The sequence below is a fragment of the Gouania willdenowi genome, chromosome 20 (assembly GCF_900634775.1).
Source record: "Gouania willdenowi chromosome 20, fGouWil2.1, whole genome shotgun sequence".
NCBI classification, from domain to species: Eukaryota; Metazoa; Chordata; class Actinopteri; order Blenniiformes; family Gobiesocidae; genus Gouania; species Gouania willdenowi.
In genome coordinates this window covers 14,451,709-14,466,326 of record NC_041063.1, presented here as the reverse complement: position 1 = coordinate 14,466,326, position 14,618 = coordinate 14,451,709, and the positions used below count along the sequence as shown (strand labels likewise).

The following is a 14,618-nucleotide window of genomic DNA, read 5'->3' as shown; positions in this document are numbered from 1 at the left end:
ACCAGCGAGCATCCCAAACTAAAATAACAAACTTACAAAACTGTCAAATGGGGTGCTGAAGAACTCTCCTCACACGTCTGCTGCTGGTTGAACGTTGTGCCTCCCTTCCTTCCTTCAGGTCCTCTCAGCTCTTTTCTACAGCTCCTCCTCCCTCTCCACCTGATTACTGAAGTGAATCAGGTGTGTTATGTGAGAGGGAGGAAGGGCAGACTGAGAGGCCAGGAGACACCAACCGTAACAAGCGCCAGTTCCAAAAATATTCATCTCGTAGCGCTTATCAAAATATAAAATTCTTGTGAAAAAAACGACAATAATTCCACATGAACAACAGTCAGCTTCAGTGGGGAGAAGAACTCCAGCAGAACCAGGCTCAGAGGTGGCAACCATCCACCTGTGTGAACACATGTATAAGTGCTACACAAAAACATTTGCCTAGCCTTGTCTTATTCACATGTAGAGAAGCTGGCTCAGTTGCTGTAAAATCAATATTTATGCCTTGCAGAAAAAAAAAATCATAAATAATACAAAAATGTAACAATATTTCATTATTATTGTGCACTTAAAATTCCATTTTGATGAATGTAGTTTTTTTTTTTATATATATATGCCAATGTTACCAGTCTCCAATTGTTGTGTCTAGAGCTAAAACGTATGTTGGAGAATTAAAAAAACATCACCCTGTTTTCAGCATCATGTCAAACAGTTTAATTTGTAGTCACAAGGACAGTGACAGTGGATAAAATGGTAGGCTGACAAAGGCATCCTCAAAGCTTAAAGCTGCTATTTTAGCACGACAGTCACACTCATCACCCCGTTTCAAGAAGTGCATTTAAAGCTGTTAAGGTCAAATGAATTCCATCTTTATTACTGAAGCCCATATTGAAGCCAGTTGTAAAGAGCGCTATGTCCTCCAACATGAACCTATTTCAGTTTGTTGTCATGTCGTGCAATTTCATGAAGCTAATCACCTTTGCTAATGCTATTTTCTGTCTGACAGCTTTAAAGAACAACTTAGAAACTTATTCACTTTAATAAATCCTTCGCGTAGTCCCTGTGAGGGTAAATCAAGTGTTTATGAGGTGATTGGGGGGTCTTTCATCCCCCCTCCTGTCTCTGGCCAGAAAACAGCACTTGCAACTTTCCTGCCTCCGACTCGGTGGCAGGACGTACTGCTTTACAGCAGCACAATACAAACTAATGCTAGATTATGTGCACACGGTTGTCTGCAAATTTACTTTTCTCAAACATACAGTATATCATGGCGGAGCCAGCAAAAAAAATATTGCAACCTTGAGTATTGGCCGATACCAATATCGACCCGATATGATATCTGTACAAATCATACACACTTTTATGACTTATTTTGTAGTGTGGAATGTAGGAATGTGCGATATTTTATCGTTTATGATTTATCGTCAAAAACATTCTCAACGGATTTGTCATCCCACGATATAAACGATAAATTCATATATCGGAAATTAATGAGGGCCACGACAGGCCGGGCTAAGAACTAATGCTAACCACTCCATATAAGGAATAGGCCAAATAAAAAGAACACGTCTTACTGTCATAAAGCCACAGAGAGCCATTGATTTGTTTACGGTCAGATTTAACACTTGTATGGAAGAATAAAAACTAAACAATTCAACAGTTCGTCCCAATTTGTGAAACGCAATATTTTTTATTTATATTTCACGTGTTCACAGACAAAGCTGGTCCCATTAGACTAATGTAACTATTGAGATTATTACACCTAAATATACTGAATGATTAAATCATCAGCTTGATCCGGTTTAATTATAGGAAATCAGAGAGTTATTTATTAACCATAACTTTATGTAACTCGTTATCAGAAAAATGAAACAAGATTCAGCTGCAGTAAAAACACTAATGGAGTTATTTGTGCTTTTCACGTGCTTTTTTTTGTGAAAATAATTTTATTTCAAGTGAGGAAATAAATAAATTACATACAATAACACTAATAGTAATCCACATGCACAAATATATTCCATGAAATATCAGCTCATGAACTCTTTTTAAATGTGTCTAGTGTTGATGCATTAAGATTGATTTGTGTTTGTAAGGAACCTGTTTACACTAAGTTGTGAATTTTTTTATTTCTTTTTTTTAATTATAGTTTTAATTTATCGTGATTTTTATCGTTATTGTGATAAATACCAGAAATTATTGGGATTTTTTTTTTTTTGTCAATATCGCCCATCCCTAGTGGAATGTTAGAAAAGGCTTGATCAAGTGATGAAACAGAGAACAATAGTACACAATTCAAGTTCACGTCAGTTATTTTTTAGTGTCAGTGTATGGTGGGAACAACTGAGGGCGGGGACAAAAACAACAAAAACTTATCGGAGCGCTTATATCAAAGATTTAAGATGCAGTCCAATAAAATCCAATATCCGTTTTCTGGCTGATATCGCACCGATATCGGATATCAATATCGGAACGGGATACCCCTGGAGAAGACCTTTGTCCGAGGAATGGAGCAACTCCATGCAGTGACAGCTCAGCAGCAGCACACAGCAATCACACACACTGTGTGGTTGCGCAACAGGCACGCACACACACTCGCAACCCAGCGCTCCATCAGGCAGCACACACACAAATATCCATCCATCCATCCATCCATTTTCAGAGCTGCTTTGTCAGCACACAAACAAACACATTTCCACACTCCCTTCCGTATCACTCCCACATCATTCGTTTATTTTACTTGTCTCTCTTCCTCATACTGTTCAAATGGTCACATGGGACTATATGTGTGAAAGCACCCTTAGTGTCACTGTTGTATTAGGATTTTTCAGTGATCAGTTGCTACCGTCTTTGGAGAGCTAAGGTGCGCATGTAGCTGTGGGGTGGGGCAGGCGGCGGGGGGTGCGGAGTTTTTACGACAGTGACATAACCAAAGGGACCTTTAGGGGGAAGCACAAGTTACTTAGTTCTGCTTTAAGCGTGTGGCTGCACCACAGGAGAGCAATAAGCAACATCTTGAAGGTCTGGGGTTTGAGGCAGTGTTGTTACGAAAACAGTGCAAAACGGCATCATGGTTGCATTAAAAATAATACTAATATGATCGAAAATATCAAGAGAGAATGGAAAAAAGGAAGGATTCTAAACAGGGCTGGGGTCAATTACATTTTTCAGTTACAATTACGTTTTCAATTACCCATGTTCAATTGCGATTACAGCGACCAGCATTTTTTCCAATCAAAATTAAATTCCAGTGATTTTTTTATCCTCAGAAAGTCAATTACAATTACGTTCTCAATTAATAAAGTTCAATTTCAATAATCACAATTACTGAGCCTGAATTAAATAATCTAATAAAAGTTAACCTTCCTCTGTATTTCTGTAAAATACACTAAAAACAGATATCTATCTTGTAATTTATTTCCTATCTATTGGTTACCTTGTTAAGCTTCCTAATCAATGAAAATATAGGTTTAAATATTTTTGGTGTGGGCGTCTGAGCCTTTTTTGTGTCAGTGTACTCCTTGATTTATTTTTTAAATTGGTAAAATGTGGGAAAGCTTGATATGAAACACATTTTAATAATTGTTAACTACATATGTGTAGAACTGTCCATAGAACTAGAACACCGTACCCCAGTTTTGCATTAAATTATAATTGACAATTTGTATAGTTTTCATGCCAATTCCAATTACAAAGTAATTATCTAAACTCGATTGCAATTTAATTACAATTATGACAGCAACAGATTTTTTTTAAATACAATTACAAATATGCCATAATTGTAATTAATTATTAATTATACGCGATTACAATAATAATTGACCCCAACTCTGATTCTAAAACACATTCCAGAATCAAGATACTGAAGATTATTGGATAAGTTTACTTACATTTTTAATTTTGTGTTTTCCAGATGAAAAAGTGATTTAAGATTAAAAGCTATTCTATTCATGCTCTGTATTTTGGAATATGACATGCACCTTAGAGTGAAAATCAATATTTGGAGCTTTTGCATGTACAAAATGTGCACTTTCTGAAGAAATTGATTTTTTAGATCCCGCTGTTCAGTTTTGCTCAAGCTGACGTCAATCCATCACTGTAACCTGGCAGCTTTGTTTCTTGTATATATCTGTATTATATTTGTACATTTGTATATACAGTATACTGTAATTCTATGTTATTTTATTTGTTCCTACTGTAATGTGCACTTGTATTAAATCCTTATTTAATTAACAGTCTTTTACTTAATTATGTACATTTTTCTTTCTTTCTCTGTGGAGTGTTTATTCTTTTTATTTGTAATATTTCTCGAGCCGAGTAATTTCCCGTAGGGATGAATAAAGTATTTCTGATTCTGATCGATCAGTTGCTGATTCCTACATGAAGTAAAGGAAATACTGGGTCAAACACTCTTGATAAATAACCTCCTTTTTATTTGCTTTCTTTGAACACTGTATTCCCTAATCTCAAAAGATAGACAAAGTAATCAAACTGGAGCTTTGTATGATGTATGACATCAAAGCTACATTTCATAGAGCCTAAAAATTGCTGACTCTGCGCTTATGTCAGACTGTGCGGAATGCAGTGAGTAGTTTAAAGACGCTCCAGATGCAGACTCGTGGTGTAACTATGAGGTAACAAGAATGAGTTAGTGAGGTTATCTATTCTCTGGAAATAACGTAATTACTTCTTTCTTAGCGCTGGTTGGCAAAACTCAGGATGACATTTTGAACAAACCCTTTGAATTATTCATCACTAGCTCTTGTTTTTGCAGTGAATCCTGAAAAGTTATGTGGCTTTGACTTTCTAAAGTGTCATTGATCTGCATCTTTGGTTTGAAATCACCAAGCGCTGCTTCTCGTTGACTTCAAACTGAATTCTCTAAGAAGGGATCGGAGCTTGACAGCAAATACGTTCTGTAAATAAAATATTGATGAGGTTCTGTATCATAGAAAAAAGCTTTGGATCCATCTGAGCTGCCATAATCTATCTCAGTTAAAGGCTTTGGCCAAGAACTGAGATAGATTAAACCAAACAGGCTGGTTTTATCAGGTGTCTCTTACCCTAGGGCCTGAACTGAGACACGGAATTCAAGCTTAGTGAGGTAAGTTCAACGAAGGTTAACCCTTCCACATGTGTTCTGACGGTGACTGAGTTGCCTTGTGTATGAAATGCGCTACACAAATACATTTGCCTTGCCTTGATTACCTTATTACTGCAGCAAGTTGCCATAGTAAGTGACGCTCTATGCCTAGCCTGCTCTGGAGCAGGTCTTGCATTAGTACATATGCGCTGGGAGTGTAACACTCTCGACTGTTTGAGCCTGACCAACCGGCTCTCTGGAAATATGATCTTCCCAAGAGAAACGTGCCGAGATTTAAGAAGAGTGCATAAGGAAAGTAGATATTTTTCATCGTTGCTTTAAATGCATTTTCCCAAACATTGCACTCACAGAAAAAAGTCATGCTGGAGGCCCATTGAGTGGAAAAACCATCCTAGCCTGTTTTAAAGCAAACTCATGAGTCTGTTTCTACACCATTGGGCAAAACAAACATGAATGCACAATAATGGTGACGCGTCCACCTGAAAAACTCTTACTATAGTTCTTGTCTATTTTGTGTATTTGGCAAGCCTCTGAAGACTATATTTAAGGACTAAGAACCTCTAAACCAGGATAATGTATTAGAACAAGGGCTGGGCAATATTTGGAGATTCAAGAAATAAGATCTATAAAGTTTTTTATAACCTATGTCAACATGTATTTTTATTTATTTTGCTAATTTTGTATTAAAATACTCATTTTAGGAGTCGCTGCTTTCACTAACTTCTCAGAAAAGCATGAAAAGCACAGTTAGATGGATTTCCCCTCAACAAGAAACACTACAGAACTCACTCACACATGCTGTCCCTTAGTGGGGAAAAAAGCCAAAAGTGGCACATATTGGGCAGTTGTTTGTTAATAAATGTGCCTGTATGGCATTTTGCATCAAATATTTAACCCAGAATAGTTTTCCTGGTCTGACTTTAATTGAATTAAAAATATCGTGATTTATATCATCGATAGTACACTTTTCTTTTAAGTTGTCTGTGGAAATGTACTGGATTAGGTAGAATCACAGGGCTCGTCTATTGAGTGTAAAGCTTGTTTAAAAATACAATTTCGATGTATTAACCCAAGTTTTCCAGTAAAAGACCAAATTCCTGCCACAGGCATTTTGTATGTAATTAGCGACAGGCAGTTTAAAGACAAACTTGACATCCTGTGTTTGCACCTGTCAAACGGTACCAAGAGTGTCCTCAGGCGAGCTCACGGAAGGAATAAGCATGATATCCGCTGCCTATCATTGTGAAGGCGACAGTAAGAGGGATTAGTATTACCCTGCTGAGGATGTTTTTCTGTTAAAGTTATGCTGTTGTCTAAGCAAAATCAATGGGCTGTGGATGGCTATGCCCACTACACATAAAACCAACAACTACAACTCTGTCTGCAGAGTCAGTAAGCAAGACCTTTAAAGCACTCCAAAACAGTGTGTAGAATCTTTAGGTAATGGTTTTTCATATTAGATTCGCTGCGTCTGAGCATTAAACCACCAGTTGCAATGTATAGCGTCAGATTTAATGGTTACACTGGATTCTAAAGAAGTCAGGAAGTGTTTTGGAAGGGTAAAGATCATTTTCTATTTAATTCTTGGGGTTTGCCAGGTTTAATGTTTAAAGAAGATTAGTTTATGTGTTCATTGGATCCCCATTAGCTTGGTTGCTAATCTTCCTGGGGTCCATAAAAATTTTTTTTTTAAAAATCTAGTACATATAAGAAGAGAAAAAAATGAAATCCCAACAAATAAATTAAGTAATACATGATATATACATTAAGATTGGTAAAAAATTAATAAAATTTTAAAGATTTTTTAAATATGTGTAAAGTTGAGATGTTTTTCAGGGTCTAGGCAATTTGTTCCATAAATTAAAAGCTCTAAAAAGGAAGGACGATTGGTGACTTAATTAGGGTTAGAAGCAAGTTTAGTATTGCTCACAGATTAGTAAGACATTTTAGAAGTGATATCTTCCAACTATATAAACTACAATGTGCACCAGTGCACAAAGTAAAATCCATTAAGACATAAATACATTTTTGTATTGTTGGTATTACAGTAATTAAATTATTATATCTCACAGTGTGTTTTTGGTGTCGTTTTGTATGTTTCTCGGTTATTTTTTTGTGTATTTTGTAGTGATCCTGTGTCACTTTGCTTTGTGTGTCTTTGTTGTCGTTTTGTGTGTTGATGGTAATGGTACACAGTATATTTTTCTCTCTCCATTTTGTGTATTTTGTTGTTTGTTCTTTTTATTATTCAGTATATTTTTCTCTTATTTTTTTGTGTGTTTTTATTGTCGTTTTGTGAGTTGCTGGTGATATTCAGTGTGATTATCATTTTTAACTAAAAATAAACATTATAGAACCCCATATTTGCTCTCTCTCTCTCTCTCTCTCTCTCTCTCTCTCTCTCTCTCTCTCTCAAGTACCCCCTGTAGTGCCATTGCATACCCCCATTTGAGATACACTACTTTAGGTAATGGTTTTTCACAGCAAAGTTGCTGCATCTGAGCATTAAATCACCAATTGCAAAGTACAGTGTCAGATGTAATGGTTTCACTGGATTCTAAAGAAGTCAGGAAGTGTTTTAAAAGGGTAAAGATGATTTTCTGTATTGCACTTTTTTTGCACAATTCTTGGTTTGGGGTTTGCCAGGTTTAAAGTTTAGAGGAAATGTGTTGCATTTATTAACCATTTGTCCTCAAAAATAACTTCTAACGCTTCAGCATCACAAGACATTTCATCAATTACAGGCTCACTGATTAGTGAGACATTCTTTCTACTGCATATAAACTACAATGTTCACAAAGTAAAGTTCATTAGGACATAGGGCTGGGCAAAAAAATCAATTTAATCGATTAATCAAATTTGTAGATAAATACAATTTTTATTTTGCAAATTTGAGACAATTATCATTATTTTTATTTTTTTGTCCACCACAGTTTTTTCGGACTTTTTTGCGTTCCGATGTGAGCCAGCACCCTAAATTCTTTAGTTTATTATTATTTTTAACGGTAATGTTATATGTTGTAAAATATGTCGTTGTTTGATTTTTTAATCCGAAAATTTAAGCTAATGTGAAGTCGCTGTTGCACTTTTGCTTAAACCTGGGTTAAAGCTTGAAGTTATTGAATGACAGAGCCTCATTTACTTTTTATTTTAGGATTGTTCCATGCATTTTAACTCTTGAGGACAATCACAGCAATAAAGTTTCACTTTTGACAATATATCTGATGTCTCCAGTCATTTCTAAGTGCATTAAAAAAAAAATCGAAAATCAAATGGACACAATTTTTTTTCTTTTTTTTTTTTTTTTTTTTTTATCGAAAATTTTTATTTCAGGCAAAAATCGCCCAGCCCTATTAAGACATAAATTAAAAGGTTTTGGGGCAAAGAACTGGGACTGGCCAGAACAAAACTCTGGATGATAACATTTACCAACTGACAGAAAATAAATCAATTTAAAAAAAAAAAATCATGTTTAGAAATGAAAAATGCTTCCCATGAGAGTCTATTCTTTACATGGAGGAGAAACTTGCAGCAGATGTCACACTCTCAGACAGCGCAGCACTGACACACTGACACATTCTCAGCCGATCAATCATGGAGTAGATGTAATGAGATGTGGAGGAAGTTGTTGTTTGAAATGCCTACCATGCTGTTTCCTACTTAGAGACTGAAACTAAAGGCACATCATGTAATGGCTCTTTTAAAGGCTCTTACGCTACCACATCTTATTCCTCACCTACATTTAATAGCCTCCATGCATCCTCAGCAGTGTGTCAGCAGATTGTAGCTTTAAATTGCTCTCACAACACGAGGATGATGCTGCGCTATATATTACTAAAAAAAAAAAAAAAATTAAAAAAAAAAGGCTGTGAGTTATAAACTAACACAGCTGGGAGTAAAGGCTCGCGTTATTCGAACCTCATTTGCACTCTTTTATTCTGCGCTGCTCAATTACATGTGGTCAAACTGAGTCTTTAACTGAATTAAGTTGAACAGATGAGTCCCTTTAGGTTGGTAAGTTTCTCTTTAATCTTTTAAATCGAGGTAAGAAATGGATGTGGAAGTTTTGAGAGTCTTACTCAGGCAGTGGGAGGTAGAAATGTACAGGGTGCAAAACAAAGTCACTGTTATTGTATATGCGTATATAGCAATGCATGTATAATGTCAATACTTTCCAGCTAGGGCTGGACAAAAAAATCGATTCGATCGATTAATTGAATTTGTAGATAAAAATTCGATTTTCAAAAAAAAATGTTTTGTTTTTTTTCCACCACATTTTTTTCGAACTTTTTTGCGTTCCGATGTGAGGCCGCCCCCTCTTTGATTACATGTGTTTACCCTTTGAGTAGGCTATATGTGTGCCACAGGTATGTTTACATTTTTATTCACACTATGCGGCGATGCTAAGGGAAGAATTTATTTTATTTTATTTTTTTAATTGTAATATTATATGTTATAAATTATGTAGTTATCTGATTTCTTAATCAGAAAATTTAATGAAGTCGCTGTTGCACTTTTGCTTAAACCTGAGTTAAAGCTTGAAATTGTTGAATGACAGAGCCTCATTTACTTTTTATTTTGGGATCGTTTTATGCATTTTAACTCTTGAGGACAATCACGGCAATAAAGTTGCACTTTTGACAATATATCTGATGTCTGCAGACATTTTTAAGTGCATAAAAAATAAAATAAAAATAGAATCGAATCGAAACTTGAATTTTTCTTTAAAAAGTCAGAGATTTTTTATTTTCGGCAAAATCACCCAGCCCTATATATTTCCAGCTTTTTTAAGTCTAATTTTTTGGAAAAAATAACCTGGACTATAACAATAACACCATGGGAATACTGCAATTATTTGTACTAAAAAGCTATTCTAGCTGCTATAAGAATAAAACCAACGTTCACAAAATGAAGACAAACAAACAATACTGTAAGTCTGATTGAATTTTCCTTTATGTTTTAAATTGCTGTCAAACAATTGCATTTGATTTCATCATAGTTTCAGTGGACAGGGTGAAACAAAGGCGTGATTGAGCTTTGATTAGTTGTTGTGATTAGATTACTTCAATTAGGAGCATCTCCAATCTGATATTGATATCTGAAATTGGTCCGATAAATGACATTAGATTACATCGTGTACATAATATATGTACAGTATATAAAATCTCAGATACACACCCATTTGGGTATCTACTCCAGCACTTCTATCCAACAGCTGATAGAACTAAATACTGTTCCAACAAAACTAAACAAAAACTAAACTTAATTGTTATTTTTCACTTTAAAAGTACAATTTTATTTTCCTGGTCTTCTAAATTATTTTTATTCATTCCATTCAGCTGTAGAATATTCTTATATTTAAGTTAAAGTAGTGGTTATTTTTGCATTTTCACACTTTTTTTTTTTTTTTAATGTTCAAGGTTAAAATGTGTGTGTGTCACCTATTGATTAATAATTAATGGCTCCATTTTTCTCATGCTGTTTCTGACTATTTTTCTCTGTTTGAGATATATATTCGGTAATCAAGCCTTTTCAAACATTCCACATTACTAAATAAGTAACAAAGTAGTAATTATTCCACCATTCTGGGGTGTTGGAAGGAGCCTCGAGCCTCCACACTGAGTATGTGGGAAACAGATGATGGAGATTGTAGCGTGTGAAAAGATGTTGGTGAGATTAGACTGTGAAAATAATATGATGGCAGAAAAATGAGTTTAAGTCAATAGATGGGTTGATTCTGCCTGTCTGGTTTTTATTTATCTAGGTTTTTTTTAGAGGTCGACAGATATGGGATTTTCAAAGGCCGATGCAGATACCAATTTTTTTTTTTTTTTTCAGCCGTTGTCCGATATCTAAAGCCGATTTTGGAAGCCGATATTTGAGACCGATATACATTTTTTTTTAAAAGCACATTGATTATGAAAGACAACTGAAACACTCATATGATATAAATGTATATATTAGAAATTAAATTAAATACACCAATAGAACTATTGACATTAATTGCACTTTAAATATACCCGTACAACCAAGTAAAACAAAAATCATATTATATCAGACACTATTATATTATATCCTTATCCTATTATATCGGCTTTTTATTTGTAAGCCTATTGGCTTCTCTCCCATGCACATGCTATTATTACTTTTTTTGTATATTCATACATCCGAATGGATGTTTTTTATGTTCTTTTTTTTCCCTTTAATGGCGACTCTAAATTGCTAAATTGAAAAAATTAAAAAAAAATATTTTAAAAAATTAGAAAATAATAAATCAATGTATATATATATAAAGGCTCGAACTTTAATGGCTCCTCTAAAGTGCTAAATATTTTTTTTCAATAATTAATAAAAAAAAAATATATATATATATTGAAAAAAAGTCCATATTGTATATCCATCCTTCCATCCATCCAACACCTTCGCTTTTTGGCTCAGCTCCCTTTTTACAATGCGCCTAGAAATTCTGTCCATAAAAGTTATGAACAGAATCGGTGACAAAGGGCAGCCCTGGCGGAGTCCAACCCTCACCGGAAACGATTTCGACTTACTGCCGGCAATGCGGACCAGACTCTGACTCCGGTCATATAGGGAATAAACAGCTCCTATCAGGAGGTTCAATACCCCATACTCCCGAAGGACCCCCCACAGGAATCCCCGAGGGACACGGTCAAATGCCTTTTCCAGGTCCACAAAACACATGTGGACTGGTTGGGCAAATTCCCATGACCCCTCAAGGACCCTGCTGAGGGTGTAGAGCTGGTCCACAGTTCCACGGCCAGGACGAAAACCACATTGCTCCTCCTGAATCCAAGGTTCAACTATCCGGCGGACCCTCCTCTCCAGTACCCCTGAATAGACCTTACCGGGGAGGCTGAGGAGTGTGATCCCTCGATGTTGTAGAGTCGTGTCAGCCATGACAGCCCAACAACATCCAGGGCCTTGAGGAACTCCGTGCGGATCTCATCCACCCCCGGAGCCCTGCCACCGAGGAGCTTTTTAACCACCTCGGCAACCTCAGCCCCAGAGATAGGAGAGCCCACTCCCGGGTCCCTGGGCCCTGCTTCCTGATTGGAAGGCGTGTCGGTGGGATTGAGGAGGTCTTCGAAGTATTCCCCCACCGATCCACAACGTCTCGAGTCGAGGTCCGCAGCGCACCATCCGCACCATACATAGTGTTGACGGTGCACTGCTTCCCCCTACTGAGACGCCGGATGGTGGTCGAGAATCTCTTCGAAGCCGTCCGGAAGTCGTTCTCCATGGCCTCACCAAACTCCTCCCATGTCCGGGCTTTTGCCTCGGCGACCGCCGTGGCAGCACTCCGCTTGGCCCGTCGGTACCTGTCTGCTGCCTCCGGAGTCCCACAGGCCAAAAAGGCCCGGTAGGACTCCTTCTTCAGCTTGACGGCATCCCTCACACCCGGTGTCCACCAACGGGTTCGGGTATTGCCGCCATGACAGGCACCGACTACCTTGCGGCCACAGCACCGATCAGCCGCCTCAGCAACAGAGGCACGGAACATGGCCCACTCGGACTCAATGTCCCCCACCTCCTCCGAGACATGGTTGAAGTTTTCCCGGAGGTGGGAGTTGAAGCTCCTTCTGACGGGAGACTCTGCCAGGCGTTCCCAGCAGACCCTCACTATACGTTTGGGTCTGCCAGGTCTAACCGGCATCCTCCCCCGCCATCGGAGCCAACTCACCACCAGGTGATGATCAGTTGATAGCTCCGCCCCTCTCTTTACCCGAGTGTCCAAGACATGCGGCCGCAAGTCCGATGACACGACTACGAAGTCGATCATCGAACTGCGGCCTAGGGTGTCCTGGTGCCAAGCGCACATATGGACACCCTTATGTTTGAACATGGTGTTTGTTATGGACAATCTGTGACGAGCACAGAAGTCCAACAACAAAACACCGCTCGGGTTCCAATTAGGGGGGCCTCCTCCCAATCACGCCCCTTCTGGTCTCACTGTCGCTGCCAACGTGAGCGTTGAAGTCCCCCAGCAGAACGAGGGAATCCCCAGAAGGAGCACTCTCCAGTACTCCCTCTAAGGAATCCAAGAAGGGCGGATACTGGACAGGACAGTTACCTCGGCTCGCCCAACCTCAGCCCCCGTCACGGAGCCAGCAACCCTCACCTGCACACCGGAGGGACGGAAAGCCCCACCTGCAGTAACGGGGTGACCCCTCTGAAGTCAAAGAACCGCAGCAGCATCAAGTATCCCAGTGCATCCTCCTCTGCCTCCTCCTCCACCTCTTCTTCCCCTTCCTCCATCAACTACTCCGAGTCCAACTCTTCAGACTCCACCAAGAGTCAACCACGCAGTGCCAACAGCACCCAGGAAACCAGTGACAGTGAGATGGAGATCAAAGCGGAGCACTACAGCAACGGCGTAGTCGATGGCTCGTCAGCACGGATCATGAATGGCATATTGTATATCAGCCCAATATATCGGTCGACCTCTAGGTTTTTTGTTTTGTTTTTTTCTTTATGATCTTTCAATACACGTTTGTTTGTGCGTTTGTATCTTCCGCTTGCAATATTAAAAATACAATAAAACTTTTAATCATCAAAGAATGTTAATGATTCGTGCTGGAAACGGGCTTCCATCAGGGGTGAACTGGTCATGCATACCAGGCATCGTCCCATTGGGCCGTCGACCCAAAGTGGGCCGGGCCGGTCCACTATGTTTTTTTTTTTTGTTTTGTTTTTTTTTGATGAGCAACTAGAAGCAGCCATGGTAACAGGTGGCCAAAAATGGTCCAAAAGTGGCAAGAAAAGAGTGAAAAGTGATTAAATGGACCAAAAGCAGTCAAGAATGGCCAATAAATGGACAAATGTGTGGTATGTAATGGCAAAGGGTAGCTTAAATGGTCAAAATGTGGCAAACAATCATTAAAAAGGGCAAAGTTGTGGAACAAAAAGAGGCTAAATGTAGGGGAAAAAGGAAATAGGTAGTTTTTATTGGACATAAGTTAGCTTATTTGGATGAAAAGTGGCCAAAAAAAATTAAAGAAAGGACAAAAATGTGATAAAAGTGTCAAAAAGAAATTGTAAAACTGGAAAAAAAATGAATATTTATTGGCAAAAGGTCGTTAAAGTCTGAAAAAAGTGTCTGAACTTTTTGAAAAGAGGCAAAAAATTTTACAAAGCAACTTGCAAAATGGGAGGTAGGTAAAAAGGGGTTTAAAAGTATCCCCGTTTTAAGGTTTTCTTGGGGGAATATTAACTAAAACATAAAAAAGAGCCACATGTTGAGCATCCCTGAATGAATAACGGCTTCTACGTGGTGTCGCTGATAATGTAGTGGTCTGGTCTGGACACAAAATGCTAGGACTGAATTTTTGTCCCAGTCCACCCCTGGTTTCAATAGATATTATATCGGATTGATATCGTCATCGTACAATTCTCAAACGCTGCAATATTGGTATTGTATCGGCAGTGGAAAAGTTGGTTTGCCCACCCCTAATATCAATACTTGGTTATAATTCTTCATTACATGTACAAATTCCATGAGTGCTGG

The 14,618-nt window shown here is 38.0% G+C and overlaps 1 protein-coding gene across 3 annotated transcripts in view; it reads right to left on the bottom strand.

The window, feature by feature from the left end:
- The window catches only part of esyt2b (extended synaptotagmin-like protein 2b), a 65,280-nt gene that overhangs the window by 49,617 nt on the left and 1,045 nt on the right, over positions 1–14,618 (bottom strand). The gene's annotated exons all lie outside the window — the stretch shown is intronic.